Source organism: Chaetura pelagica, unplaced genomic scaffold, assembly GCF_000747805.2.
Source record: "Chaetura pelagica isolate M959 unplaced genomic scaffold, ChaPel_1.0 scaffold76, whole genome shotgun sequence".
Classification (NCBI taxonomy): domain Eukaryota; kingdom Metazoa; phylum Chordata; class Aves; order Apodiformes; family Apodidae; genus Chaetura; species Chaetura pelagica.
Window position 1 is genome coordinate 10,969,179 of NW_009970723.1, and position 11,442 is coordinate 10,980,620.

General features: G+C 47.5%; 1 protein-coding gene across 1 annotated transcript in view; it reads right to left on the minus strand.

Moving 5' to 3' along the window:
- The window catches only part of KLF10 (Kruppel-like factor 10), a 5,793-nt gene extending 4,874 nt beyond the window's left edge, over window positions 1-919 (minus strand). The window contains exon 1 of the mRNA XM_010006462.1: window positions 883-919. The gene's annotated coding sequence lies outside the window, so the exon portion shown is untranslated. The remainder of the gene's footprint in view (window positions 1-882) is intronic.
- Between the last annotated feature and the right edge of the window lie 10,523 nt (window positions 920-11,442).

Genomic DNA, 11,442 nt, shown 5'->3' on the forward strand with positions numbered 1-11,442 from the left:
CTGGGGAACCGCTGCCAATTAGCTGGGTCACGGCTAATTAGGTGCCGCCGCGGTGTGCGGCGCTCCCGAGCGCGGGAGCCGCTCGGTGCGTGTCTCGGTACCGAGCTGAGGGCGGGGGCTGCGCTAGAAATGCTGCTGATGCTTCACTGTGCCCCAGCTCCCTTTCTCGTGTTTACTCAGCCTCGCTTAGCAGGTTTCCTCTCCTCCTGTCCTGGGCCATCCAGGCTCGTTTGCTCACAGCGTTTTTCTGCCTTTAAGACACGTCTTTCTCTCTTCCCCCCCTTGAGAGGGTCAGGGTCCGGTATTCTCTTTGCTAGGCTCTGTTCTTCTTCCCCTTGTCCGCGGTTCCCAAGTGACTGAACGGATCTTGATAGCAGGGCTGTCCTCCTCTGACTTGCCTGAATGTTTAATTATGTCTGAAAGGAAAAAAAGCTGCAAGAAGAGCAAGGGAGCAGTTTCTTCCACCTGATGGAATAATGAGGATGGAACAATTGTAAAACATGCACGGAGAATAAAATAAAATTTAAAACCATTTCTAATTAGTTAAAAACTTGTGTATTGACGGAAGAGTGGTCATTTTATCCTCAGGAAGACAGATTTTTTAATTATTATTCCTTTAATTCCAGTGTTTCCAGTGATGCCCTGTACAGCTGGGGTTTGTGTTACTGTGCTTCACACGGGTGGGACAGTGTCCCCTGTGCCCCCGCGCCAGGCTCATGTCACATCCCGCTCCCGGCTGCAGCTTCCATGACCCTCATGTCTGAGAAGACGTGCAGCTTGGTGGTGGGAAATCTGTGTCTCCCATCTCCTGCTGGGTAACCTGGGTATCTGCCTGCCTTTTGGCCAGAGTGTGTAAGATCCCTGCTGTGCCTGCAGGGAAACCTGATTGGCTTGACTGCCTTCTCCAGAGGGAATTCCCAAAAGAGAATTCACTTCAGCGTGATCCAAATCCCTTCCACTACTAGTAGCAAACAATTGCTTACAAATTACTCCACTGGATCCCACATCTCTGGGAGCCTTAGCAGGAGAAATAGTGTTTACTGTGCATTTCCTACTGAATCCAACAGGTAAAGCTGCGGATGCAGTGTTTGCCTGGCTCCCAGGACACGCTGCCTCTTGCCAAAAGGAGCTCCCGTCACGCGAGGCACGGCTGGGGAAAGACTCCTTGGCTCTCAGGTGCATCTGCCTGCATCTGCTCCGGCTGAAATAAAGGCTGTGAGACCAATACACAGTAGTTCTTGATGAAATTCTGTATTTTCTGTTATGGCAGGTTTGGTATGATTTGGGGTTTTTTTTTGTGATTATAATTGTATTAATTTAGAACATCTTGAAATACCTTCCAAAGCATATATTTGCCCCTAAACTACATCTGTAAAAGTTGCCCCAGCATTACCATTTAACCCCATGTGAGAACTTCACTCACAAAACTAAGAGCATCTACCTGCACCTCAGCAGAAAATCAGGCAGATCTTTGTCCCTTCTTTCCCCTGTAGAAGTAACTATTGCGTAGACACAAGTTTTACTGTTGCACTGAGAACTCCAGTGTTACAAATCCAGTTTCCAACACGAAGGGCAGGTCTGTAGTATGAAGTGCTGTTACGGTTTTTATTTTGCTTGCTCTGGTGAGATGTTTAAGGAGTGTGCTGAAGTACGTGTGGAAACTTCAGTGACTCTGCAGTCATTTTCTAGAAGAAAGTTTGTAGAACTGCTCTGTGGAGAAAAAAAAACAATTATCTTCATATAAAGTGGAAATACGAAGAAATTTGCATAGCAGTGTTTGAGCTGAATCACATGCCTTTTAGATTTGTCACAAGAAGAGTTTTCAGGGGGTGTTGAGCGAGGCTGTTGTAAATGCTTTGGAGTTTGGGCTGTATCTGTCTCAGCTTATGCACCATGAAGTAGGATGTGACCCAACACTGACAGGTACTTTTGGACTCCAGTGTGCTGCACCCGGGCTGGGGCAACCAGAAATATGAATACAGGCTGGGGGAAGACATGCTAGAGAGCAGCCCTGTGGAAAAACACCCAGGGGCACTCGTGGATGAGAAGCTGGATGTGAGCCACCAATGTGCAATTGCAGCCCAGGAGGCCAAGCACATCCTGGGCTGCATCAGAAGAAGTGTGGCCAGCAGACTGTGAGAGGTGATTCTGCCCCTCTGCTCTGTGAAGGTGAGACCTCACCTGGAGTGCTGTGTACAGGTCTGGTGCCCTCAGCACAAGAAGGATGTGGACCTGTTGGAATGTGTTCAGAGGAGGGCCACAAAAATGGTCAGAGGGCTGGAGCACCTCTCTTATGAAGACAGCCTGAGGGAGTTGGGGTTGTTCTGTCTGAAGAAGGGAAGACTGGGGTGACCTTGTGGTGACCTTCCAATACCTGAAAGGGGCCTATAAGAAGGCTGGGAAGACCTGACCACAAGGGCATGTAACAATAGGACGTGGGGGAATGGTTTTAAGCTTGAGGTTGGACATGAGGAAAAAGTTATTTAATATGAGGGTGGGGGATCACTGGAACAGGTTGCCTAGAGAGGTGGTGGAGGCCCCATCCCTGGAGACATTCAGGGTCAGGTTTGATGGGGCTCTGAGCAATCTGTTCTAGTGTGAGATGTCCCTGCTTCTTGTAGGGACTAGATGACCTTTAGAGATCTCTTCCAACCCAAAACTGATTCTATGATTCTATAAATAGGAGAAAACAATGAAGGGCTGAACTGCAGTATTTGCTTGGCTCTTGCCTTGGTGGCTGTGGGTCCTGCAGGCCTGCCCTGGCTGGCCGCAGGAATTCTGCACTAGCCCTCACAGCCTGGCCTTCCCAGTTGCCAATCTCGTGCTCTAAGTACACACCCTGCTCCTTAATACTTCATCATGACCTTCCTTCCCGTGACATGTGGGCTGCTTTCGCTCCCTGAAAGCCTCTCCCTGCGGCCATTCCCGGTGCCAGAGCCTGCTCCACAGCACCTGCAGCCAATCTGAGCCTGCTGCCTTCTCGGACGTTTCTGGGTCCTCCCTAGCTGTGCCTCCCACTAACACTACCAGCCACTCCATCCCACGGTGCTTCCAGCTCTGCCTCCCCTGCTGCCATCTTTGCTTTTAATCAGCTCACTCCAACTTTAATTTCCAGAACAACCCTTTCAGCTGCTTTTTTCATCTGTCTACTCCGCTGGTTTCTCAGGAAACATCTCACCCATTCTCCCTCTTCTCCTCTCACCCCTGGTATTTGTTCCCACCATGTCAGCTCTTGACTTCTGCTGCCACTGTCCAGGTGCCACAGAACCTTCTGGCCCCACAAGTTTTGTGCTACATGCTGACCAGCTGCAGTCTAAGTGCACAGAATGGCCAGGGCTGGACTGGTAGGTCAAAATCCTGTTACACTTTCCCTCTTCAGGGTATTTAGGCCAAACCTTCAGATGAGGTCTGGATGCTGATTGTGGCAGTTGGCAGGGAGTGTGGCCTCTGAGACTGTCTAGTGGCCTGGGGTGATAGAGGTGCAGCTGGGGGTGAGTGACTTAGTATGAGAGTGGACAGGCTGTGCCTGTGCTCCACAGACAGGCTTGGCTGTCTTCTCAGTGACTGGTCCTGTAGCAGCATTGCTGGCAGCTGGCCTTGGGTTGGGAAAGAGCAGCCCTCAGAAGTGGGGAGATTTAATGTCTCTTTAACTCCCATGCACCATGGGAGCTTTGTGTCTCACCACAGACCTTCCATCCCAACCAGGAGTCCTGCATGTGTGTTGAACTGCTGTACCCTCCCTCCTCTTCTCCCAGCCTGCCTTGTGCTCTGCCTGTGAACTGCAGGGCAGAACTCACAAAAACCACCTCTCCCAAAAATAATCTCTGCTTCAGAGGCTGGAAAATGTGACAGCTCGTTTTCATCTGCACAGCGATGCCGTGGGTGTCTGAAAGCAGCTGAGGGTGAGGGTGGCCAGGGAAAGGCAGCTCTGAAATGGCAGGAGAGTGGCAGCCGGGGAACTCGAGAGGGAGGACGGAAGGAAGGACGGATGGAAGGAAGGACGGAAGGAAGGGAGCAAACTGAGACTGGGGAGGGAGCGGGAGGAGGGCCGGGGGCAGCAGACAACGAGTTCAGGGCAGGAGAGGATTGTACAGTGTGGGGCTGGTCTCTGTTCCTGGCACGCCTTCTGCTGCTCATGTTCATTTATTAAAAAGTGGGAAAGCAGTTGCAGAGCTTTATAGATCAGATAACTGAGGAGGTGGAACATGTAATTGGCAACAAGGCAGCTTGTCTCCTTTTTTTCTTTACATTCTTTCCCCTTCCTCTTCTTCACAGCCTGTTTTCCTCACACATCTCAACCACGGGAAAAGCCTGCTTTGTTCTGGTTCTGCAGCTGCTTATTAAGAATACCAGGTGAAAACGAGAATTTATTTGTAGTTCATACTTCATTTCATCCATTTTAGTTTGCTTCACTAGTCTGATTGCCAGACAAAGAAAGTCCTATTTGGTTGGCAGCTCCATGCCTCCCTCCAGCCCTACATGAGACTAACCCCAGTTTCTGTGTACGTGCATTTTACACAGTATTGCTCATGGCCCTTTTTTTTTTTTTCCCAGAGCATTTGTGGCTGTTCCTGAGTCACCACAGTTCCCGCCCTGCCTGCTCAGTGCCGTTCAATGGGAGGCTTCAGAGGCTGTCAGCAGGGCTGATGTTTGCACTGCTGCCATAGGAGACAGCCTGGCAAGGGGAAAAAACCCTCAAATACCCCTTATGAAGCCTAGGGCAGGTAAGAGAAACTTCTTGGTAGGAGAGCAGTTTTCAGTGAAACTGATTTGCTCTGGCAATCACTGGAAGCAGCTGAAAGATAACTGTCAGTTCACATGTATTTTCCATTCAGTTTCCTAGAGAAGCTGGGGATGTGGTTTTATGCCACCCAGGAGAAAATAGGCGTGTCTGGGGTTTCCACTGGGAAGATGTTTAGGATTTTGATTTTAAAGCACTTGCAGGTTATTGATGTATGTCTATTACAGTATATCTTAAGTTTAACTTTCCCAGAAAACCACTTGTCCAGCCTGCAGATCATATTCTTATGCTGTGGAAAGCTAAACTGTCACGGGATTGGAAAGATAAATTAGGGAAGAGAACTGGCAACATGGCAGGTAACTCACTGGCCAGCAGTGTAACTGCAGTCCTGTCCAGCAGAGTAGGGACTGAGGCTATCACACAAAACTCCAGTCTCCTGAATTTCACCCTGCTCTTAAGAAATACAGGTCTGATATCTATGGCTTATCTTGGCTTTGGCATGTGGAATTGAGAAAGTGCTTAAAGCTGCTCCTTTATTCTAAACATCTGTCTTCTGCAAGAGCCATTCTCCACTTCTTGTGATGGGAAATCAGGGGGGCTTTTTAACCTCTGATGTCAGACATACACCTGTTTCACAGAAAACTGAGCTAGACAAAGGAGCCTAGGTGAGTAAATGGTTGCTTCAATGTCAAGTAAAGATAGTGAGAAGTTTTGTATTCAATTCCCAATTCAGGATCAGGTTGTACAGCAACCAGAACTTTCCTCAGGTCCTGTGGATGTCACAGGAACTGTGTTTCTTCTCAGGACACTGGATAGGACAATGGTACCAATAGTAGCCCTACTTCCCATCTATCATTTTGGAAGAGCAGTCAGAATAGAAGTTTGGTCACCTCAAACCAGCCAAGTCACATACTCGCTGCATGCCAAGAAATCCTAGGATTTCTCTAGAGTGGAAATCAGGAGTTAATATTGGAATTATTTGTTGATTCTTTTCATGTAGTTGATGCTTCACATTTTGCTTCACATGGTGTGACCATGCGTTCATTTTTATTTAGTATTTTGTGTGGTCTTTCTTACCTTGTGCAATGCTGGTGGTTTTGTTGGAGCCTCAGGAAAAGGGCAACATTGTTGGGTCCTATGTGTGATGTGAAGATAAACCATTTCACAAGAACGTGGATGCCTTTGGGAAGCTGTGGAAGAGTATGGCAAAAAGGCATTGTTTATTTGCAGACAGAGCTTGGAAAATATCAGAAGACACAACTCAGAGACTTTTCTGCTTGTGAGGGTGACACAGGTCTGTGTGTTCCACCACTTCCTGGTGCCATGATTTACTCAACTATTTAGTATAAAACCCAACTACCAATTTGAATTTCAGCTAATAAAATCAGATACTTACAAACTGAGCTGTCAGCTAGTATCTACCTTTAATCATTGTTGAACTACTGACTAGTTTCAGCCCCATATGCCAGATAAGATGGCGATCTTAATAGCTCCTGCAGTGTTAATTTGTTGGTGCTAATACTTGATCCCACCCCCACTGCATACCTGTTAGTTTATATTCAAGCAAGAAATAGTCTCTGGATAGGAAAATGAAGGTGCAAAAATGCAAGAAGCATGTCCTACATACAAGACAGACTGAACTGCATCCAGTTTGGCTCCCTGCACCCAATCCATTCCTCCTCTGTGTGTTGGCAGACCTTGGGCTCTCCCATATCCCAGTGCTGTCTCTTTCCAAATGCCTGGCTCACATGCCACGCCCTTGGCACCACAGTACAAACCACAGCACTGCCATGCTGTTAAGCAATCAACTCGCTATTAGTAATTGATTTCCCCTTTTTTTTTTTTTTCCCTTAAGATGTCACAGAAGCTAAGGGCAGAGGCTACACTTGGGTGACCCTTGAAGATCAAGGCCTTGTGTTTCATTTAGAGAGACATCATAAGAGTCCCAGCTTTGCTGCTCAGCTGGTCTCTTGGCAGCAGTGTAAGGGTTGAGCAATCCTACTTTAAATTGTCAAAACAAGAACCTATATGAAAACCAGCTTTGCTGCTGCTCAGTGCAACTATCTCTGTTGTGATCTCAGATCTACCCAAGCGGCTCCAGAGGAGATCTCTGTTTACTCTCCAAATGCCCAATATGTAGAGATAGTGTTGCCTTTGTCAGAGACCACAAGGAGGGAAACTCCGTCAGTGGTGTTACCCTCATAGCCAGAAAAACTTGCCCAAAGATTTTCTTTGGGTGTGCCAAACCCCTGGACTTTGCAGATCCCTGTGGAGCAGTTTAGCTGGAGATCATGCAGGTTATGCAATATGCAACCCATCCCAACCACCTGCGTGGCAGCAGAGTGCTGGCATCTCACTGCTCCCTGAATTCTCCTCCACATGGCTTACTTTGCTCTTGCACCTCAATTTTGGGGTCATGAACCTCATTCCCACAGATCCCCAAGGGACATATGCACTTTTGTCTTGCAGCTTACTGTTGGAGAGTCATCTCTGTCCTGCAGGTCATCCTAGGAGACACACTGCACTTTGGTTCCATGGGTGTTCCCTCTGCAGGAGCCACAGTAACAAGGAGAGGGACTGTGTGGGCCCTGATTGAGATGACATGTAGAGTGGCACCCTGACCTCATGAAAGCTCTTCTAGAAGAAGAGGGCACTGGCTTGTCATAGTAGATGGGGCATGCTTTACTGAGCTGGGGTGCAGACTGAGGCCACGTAGCTGGTTATGGTACCTACACCCTGCAGGGACCACCAGCCTCCAAAAGGTGGTGGAGATCCTCCCATCTGTTGAGATGGGAACCCAGCAAGTGATGTGCTGGAGCCACAGGGCTGGCAAGCAGCCTTGTAAAGACCTCATCAGTGTGAACCCTCCTTTGACTGCTGTCTCCCTGATCCAAAACCTCCTCTCCCTAAGGGGAAGAAGGGATGGTGGATGAGGTCAGTGCCTGGAAGGGTACAGATGTGTGAGCACATCTGTTACAAAACAGCCAGGGAGAGCTGTGGAGTGTGGCCTGTGCCTAGTGAGTGCACTGGCACAGGAGGCTGGGGAGGGGGCAAGTGCACTGGCATGCTCCTGCTCATCTTCTGTGGGTGCAAATCATCTGCTTCAGAGAAGCCTTGTGAGCAGCTGGTAAGTGAACCAGTTTGCACTCTGACCCTGGGCCCAAGGTCGTTCTTGGGTTCAAACAGCAAAGTGAATATAAATGTACCCAGAGTCACTATGGGTGGAGTTCATCTAAGATTAGGTGCTTATAACACAAGCATCTGTTTTTATAGCTCTTCTAATAGTCAGTAGAGTGCTAGTAAATATAAACCACAGGGTTCAGGCTTGGTTAATTTTTCCCTGATGTGGGATGAATTGTGCTCTGAGCTCTGTTAACTCCATCTCCCATGCTGAAAATGGGAGCCTGGGCAGCTAGCACAGGTGGGTGAATCTATGTAACAGGTGGAGTGAGGTGAAGGGGATCCCTCCAGGAGTGCCTACAAGTTGATGAGAACCATCAGCTGGTCAGAGGAGAGTTTTGTGGAGGGAGGGACAGACCAAGCAAGCTCAGGCCTGCCTGTTTGCTGGCTGCTTGGTGTGCAGGTCTTCATCTGTGACTTGGACATAGCACAGGCTGCCCTTTGCTGCCAAGAGACTTGGGTAAAACTGGGGAGATGGAGGATAATGAGATGGGGACTCTAGGAGAAGTTGAGGAAGCCTGAGGATCTTGCGAGGGCACAAAAGAAGTGGAGAAGAAGGGATACTGTAGTTATTACAGTGGGACATGTAGAGGGCAGTTTCAGGCCATGTTGGGAACCAGGCTATCCCAGAGCAGCTGCTCAGGGGTACAGCTTGGTTGCCTCTGTCCGGTGTCAGAAGCTTCCATTTCCCCTCAGACCCCTTGATGTGATAAGCAGTGTGGAAGCTGGCTGTCACCATCTCCTGAAGGTTTGCTCTGCTGAGAGGCAGTGGCTCTGTTCTGCTGGGTTTTTAGGAATGTACTTGTCTACCATGAATCACTTCTCAGGCCCCTGGCTCTGTGTCTTTGGGTGTAATCATAAGACAAAGGCTTTGTGATCCCTGTGGTTCTCAGAGCTGATTCAGAAGCATAGCTTGTCTTTAAAAATAATTTTTAAAAAGTCAAGAGAAGGCTTGCATATAACTAGCTCCATTCTCCCAGGAGACAATTGATGTTCATTTCTTACTACTTCCAGAAATATTTGGGTTTGTGATATGTTTTTTCATTCAGTTTCAACATTTTTCTAGTATGTTCCTGCAAATGAGCTCACTTGGGGTGGGTTTTGCAGGTAGACTCTATTTCTACAGCAAGAGAAATGGCTGCAGCTTGACTGATGCAATCATTTTAAGCATGAATGTCCATGAAGATTTTTCATGGGTGCTGTTGAAAAGTCACTGTCTGTTTTATAGTAGTGGCAGGCCAAAATGATTCTTGCAAAATACTATTTCACCCTTCTTTGTTTAGTGATTGAAAATGCATTGATTGGGCAGAAAGAGGGTGTGATTCTGCAGTTGTTGATGTGAAAAGAATGTGAAAGAGAGAAAGCTTACATCCAGTTTTTGGCTTCGAGAAGCACCCTTGAAGACCATCTTTATTTATTTGATGGCACCAGTTGTAAAAGAAACATTGATGTTGTAACATCTGTGTGTGTACATGTGTTTGTTTTGCAGCTGGAACAGTTTTAACTATCAGAAAACAGTCTCATCTGCTCTGTGTGGTCAGGATTATGCACTTACTCTGAACTGTCTTTAGAGTCCTTCTGATAAAGGACATTTCCAGCATCAGTGTGCGTGTGGGTGGAAGAGAAAGCAATGAATGAGAGCTGGGAGGCTCTTGTGCCCACAAAAGGCTTTGTCAGATAAGGTAGGTCACATTTTCCACACTTCTATTCTACTTCTGTATTCAGCCTTACTGCATGAACCTGCACCCGCAGGGGATGCCATCCTCTTGGGTCCTGTTCACAATCAGTGAGTGCTGGCTGAGACCAGTGATGGAATTTGAGTACAGACAAAAGGAGGAAAGTGGAAGCCCTTTGGCTTCCTTTGGCCTCAGGAAGCTTTGATGTTAGCCTCAAATCCAGATCAACCTCAGGAGACTGTGTACCAGATAGGCTGTAATGTGTAGTTCTCTGGAGCAGGAAACATCCATAATAGTTTTAGAAAGCTTTGCCTGTTTCTCAGGCAGGCAAAGGACTTCAGGTTCCCAGGACTTGTTCCTTCTGGAGAAGTCTTGGGAACTCCTCCTAAGGCTGGTGTGACATGCCCTTCTCCTCCACCCCAGTGTTTTCTGCCCTGTGTGTGCTGCATTGTCACATATTGTCAGTCTGTCACAGTTTGGATCTGTTTCCTTAGGTGCAGTGAATTAAAGGCTCATATTTCATATAAGAGCAACTAGAGGTGATGTGAATGCTTGCAGCTGTGGTGAAATCAGTGACCTACCATCCTGGTGAGTGTACCTGTGGAAGGCAAAGCTGAGGCACTAATGTATGTGTATCTAAAATAAGGCTGTGTCTGAAAAGCACCTGTTAAATTAAAGAAATGTAGCATAGCAACCCATGCTGAGAGAAGCTTTAAGGAACCAAATTGGGATGACACAGATGACACAGCAAAGCCATGTTTTGTAGGAGCAGACCTGTGTGTGGCCCTACATTTACAGACCCCTCTACCCTCTTTGGGATGGCTATTAATAGCACAGGGTCTGGCCAGCCCAGACTCAGATGGTGTGTGGGTCTGTTTGGTTACTGCAACTTTGGCAACTCTGGGTGAATGCCCTTAAATAATTCTGCTGGCATTGGGCGTTGGAGAGCTCCAGACTTTAGAAACTTTTGGGTCAAATTTACTCTTGTTAAATAAACAATGAGTATTGATCAGATCATATGATAGACCAACCAAGCACTCTTTCAAATACCGCAGCTCATTTGAGTTCATTTTATTTATTTATACACTCAGAATCCCTTGAAATAATTACTTTGGTGAAAGAAGTATTAAGTCTTTTACTCATCTAACTCCGTATAGTTTTATATACACAGCCCTGTGCACATGGATAGGAGGATTTTTGAGGCTGCTTAAAGGGTTTGGATGCTTGCTTTGTTTGGTTTAGTTGGAGACTGGAATCCTTTAGGCAGATTTTAAAATCCCAGCCATAATTCCTTGCTTATTTTAGTACAACAGGGCAAGACCTTTTCTCCCTGTTATCATTTCTAAGTACTCCTTTCTTGGTGCCATAAAATAAAAATCGAGATGTGTTTAAGTGGAATTTTAAGAAGTGTTTGTTTCCTCTAGACATATCACTTTATCTTACTTATTTGCTGTTTTGTTTACTGAGGAAGTCCCTGTCTGTATTTTGTACTGAGTAGAGTAGCAAGGAGCTTGTCAGGACTAAACATGCAGATTTAGAAAGGCCTTTCTTTTATTATTTATACAGCTTAGATGCCCTGGAAAGGTTTTCTCATTTTAAATCTCTCAGCAGTGCAGTTATGTATCCGGCCTCAAGTGCATGTCAGGAAGGCCCCGCACGGCCCTGCCAAGTGCAGAGCCCTCACGCACACCCGCGGGTTTTCGGGGGGGGGGACGACAAGAGAGGCGTGCGAGACCAGCAGCTCAGCAGGGACAGGCTGCAGGGGCTGTGCGGGAGGCGCTGCGGGGGCTGTGCGGGAGGCGCTGCGGGGGCTGAGCGGGCAGCGCTGCGGGGGCTGTGCGGGAG